Consider the following 4154-nt stretch of genomic DNA (forward strand, 5'->3'; position numbering starts at 1 on the left):
TATAGGTCTTTGACCAGAACTATAGTCTGCTCGTTATAAAATCTGTCCAAAATACAATTCCACGTAGTTTTCAAAAGTATATAGAATTTGTGTTTAGGCAGGAAAATACCCCAAAATATCAAGAGCAAAGAAACCTATCAATATTCAGAATTTAACAGCAATTCCTTTATGCATGTGAAAATCATTGTCATATTTTTCTTGTATGCTTTTCAGAAGTGCAATTCAATACTGAAAAGAATGGAAACAACAGAAGCTGGTGATATCGCTCAATATCTTTCAGACAAGTTCACAAAGTAAAGAAAACACTGTATAAGAGAATAACAGGTACTGTCTGGTCAGATGCCAGAGTAAAAAAGCAAGCAGAAACTGGGTCAAAGAGAAACAAAGGGGAAGTACATGCACACTCCCCTGACTGAAACAAGGAAAACTACAGCAGTCACTCAATGTTTTTCTTCGCTCTTACTACTTCACTAACGTGAATGCTTGCCCTGAGGGAAAATCTGAAAAAGGACTAATGCTTGAGGTTTATTTTATTTCTTCAGTTGATGAATGCACAGAGTTTATAACAGTCACTGCTTTCACATATAAAATTAAGACTGCATATGCTTGCAAGCCATGCATTAAATTTTGTCATCATGATTTGTTAATAGCAGCACAACATTAAAACAATCAGTAATATGAGGTCATTACATCAAATCAAGTGGGTTCAAGAAGAATAAATCTTGTTCTGAGTAGTTATGCAGTTAATGATTTTGGAGCAGTACCTGTAGCAAGTGACTCAGTTTCTTTCAAAGCTCAGTTTCACCTCAAAAACATGAACAGAAAAGGAGCTACTTAAAAGCATGTTAAGGTACCAGTGTAAGAGATACAGTGGAATAATAGGTTGGCAGAGAGGGGTCCCAAAATTGTGCAGCAGACACCAAAATCTAAATTCACTCCCAGATACCGAGAGAGATACAAATAATCTTGTTTGACAGCAAATTGCAAAATTCAAAACAACCAAAATCGTATTTTTCCTGCTTACAGTACACAGCTCAAAAACATCCTTTTGAGTTGACTGTTAAGATGAAACATCTCCTGAAAGCCCAAATCAACCACAAACAAAAGTCCTTTGAACACTGAGTGACCACTTCACAGACCAGCTATTTTGTCTAGGGAAATGTGAGTGAAGAGCACAAGATAAGAGAAAAAAAAAAGTCTAACTTGCTGCTTTGTTATTGTACACAACATTTTGTATGTTGCTGAGAATGCAGCACTCCTGGTATACACTTGGGATAAACGTATGCATAGCAAAGAGAAAACACCTTGGGGACAAACCATATATAAGCTGTCACAGATTCATTAATATTAACCCCATAAAGCAACAACACTTCTATTCTGCCCTGAGGTAAGGTAACAGAACAAAGACTGCAGTCCCCTCCATCATTCTCACCAACCCACCCAACCCAATTTAAGGATGCTCTGTCGGGACGATACCACAGTGGTGCTTGCTCATCTGGATGCTGCAGAGAAATCCAGAAAGCAAAAATATCTAACATACTGGCAGGACTGACATATGATAAGAGATGGCAAAAATTAGGATTCAGTTGTAATGAAAATCAGGAATATGATTTCACACACTTGGACAATTCAGGCAGAAGAGATTGAAAGTTTTGAGTTATTCAAGGTAAGAAAAGGTCTTAATAAAAAGCAGCTGGTCCCTTATGTTTGCCTCATCACGGTTGTGTCATGAAGGCAGGCAATTAAAGAGCGGTACACTCAAACAAGTGAAAGGCAAACACTCCTATGTGGATTAGACTGTCAACCTTTGGAACTCCTCGTCATAGTTCAGAGAGATGGCATATTGAGGGTAAGATAACAACGATTACCTAATAATATGGGAACTCTTACTATTTAAATGCATATCTCTAAAGTCGGCAGGCCTGCAGGCCCTGAGGCAGGACAGGAGCATTATATAAGTGATGTACAGGAGAAATGACAGGGGAGAAGGGCTACCCAAACATTTCTGATTTAAAGTAGTCCTACCAATGAAAGCTAAGCCTAAGCACTTCAAGTGTATTTGAGTGCCCAGCTCAGCTGAAAACTGTTCAGCTGCAACTGAATTCCTTCGGGAGGCAGGCACCCAAATGAGAATTTATATCTTAGTTACCAGTTCCGTTGCTGATATTCAGGGCTGAAACAGTCCACTTGAGGCTGCACAAGCTATACTTGCTCTGCAGCAATAACAGCAAGTAAAAATGATGTTCAGAATTCTCTAGGTTCTGAAAAAAGCAAGCAGCATCAGGGTGGACTTATATTTAGGATTTACACCAGTTTTCATTTTCAGGGTAGCAAAGCTAAGCAGCCCACATACTTTAATAAAAGAGAGAATGAAACAATGACTTAAAGTCACATATAGCCCCAAAACTGGTTAAAAGTTTCTATTTCTCAGTTCTGTCTTTGAATTAGGGGGTCAAACTTCCTAGATAGAGTAAGAAACATTCTTAATATCCCCTTGCTTTTGTGATTCTGCGTTTCATTCCTAGCATGTGGTGCTCGGTATTTGTCACAACCCTGTAAATGCAATTTAGTGCAGTATTTATTATCAGGAGATCCATCACAGTGGTGTTAGCAGGATGAGGCAATTCTAAAAGGGACACCAGAGCTGAGCAAGGGCATATAGCATGTTGTTTGATAGCAGTCACTTGCAAAATGATGTTATCAATCTGTTTCCGGTTTGGTTTGTTGTTTTTTTTTAAATTAAAAAAGATCGTCTAGTCCCTACTATCTCTACTTTTCCCCTTTTCCATTCAACTCTGTCATTCTTCCTAGTTTTTTATGGATCTCAAATAAATGCAGTTCTTTATTTTTTGTACACAGCAGTAATGTAAATGTTCTTCTAGGAATAACTTTTATTAGCTATCTTGAATCAGTAGACCTGAAAGGAGAACTTCTCCTCCACTCCTGCATCTCTCAGTCATCCACTCTTATTCAAAATGTGGCACAGCTTACCACAACAAGATTTCTTTAGTCAGGCAGCCACTAATTTCTGTTTATCCTCCAATGAAAGCACTGTCTATTGAAGGCATTCATATGTGGTCATAGAGAGTTTTCAATTAAGCCGTTTCATCATTATTTAAAACATTTCTTTTCAATTGCCACTCTACGAGTAAAAGAGCAAAATAGGTACCTGCAATTATTTAATACATGTTTAACTTTAAAACCCCAATAGTCCTGCTAAAGATTGCAGAACTACAGGCACACATAAAGGCAAGCATATGCTTAATGCTTAAGTATTTGCAGCATCAAGGTACACATTAATGCACAAAGGGTGCCCCTCACAGGAGGTAGGATTTAGCGTGCAGGCTCTTTTTTCAACCATTTGAACCGTTTCCTTCAACACTTTCTGCCTTCACTTCCAGCGGTATTTCACTGCCAGTTTTTAGCACCTAACCAAAGCTGCACCTCTTCCAACTCGGCCTCGTCGGTGTCTTGGCTGACTGAGAAAGGTGCTGAAAGCCAGAGACATTACTACCAGGACCCCACCTCACCGAAAAGCAAACAAAAAGAAACCGGGTAGACAGTCGAGTCCTGATAAGCAGGCAGCTGGACGCGGCCTACAGAAATGGCAGCTTCGGAAACGGGCCCTGCTGCTTCCCTCTCCCCAGCCCGGCGATGGGCACCGATGTGCGACTCTCCGCGGCGAAACCCAACCGAACACACACAGCCCCGGGTCCCCCCGGCCTCCCCCTCCACCCTACCCAGTTAAAACAGAAACCGGGGACGGAAACGGCGGGTTGGAGGTGACAACATTCACACAAAAGCGCCGGAGACAGCGACTGTTGTCCGCTGGCCACGACCAGAAGAAAAATCCTGAGGACTTTTTCCTGAATTCACCTCCGTTCTCATCTGTTTCGCGGAGAGCAGCCGGGCCGGGCCGGGCCGGACCGGGCCGGGCAAGGGCCGCCCTCACGCCCGGCGCCGGGGCCCACCGGGAAGACACGTTACCGGCGGTGACAGCCCGCGGGCTGCTCCCGCTGGCCGAGGGGGCCGTGCTGGGCCCGCCGCGGAGCCCCGGGCACCAGCCGCTCCCTCCTCTCCCGCCATCTCCGGCTCTCGACAGCCCTCGGCCTCCGCCTCCCTTCCCCGCGGCAGGGGCGAGCCGGGATCGGCGG

Source organism: Haliaeetus leucocephalus, unplaced genomic scaffold (assembly GCF_000737465.1).
Source record: "Haliaeetus leucocephalus isolate CR32 unplaced genomic scaffold, Haliaeetus_leucocephalus-4.0 Scaffold184, whole genome shotgun sequence".
Lineage (NCBI taxonomy): Eukaryota > Metazoa > Chordata > Aves > Accipitriformes > Accipitridae > Haliaeetus > Haliaeetus leucocephalus.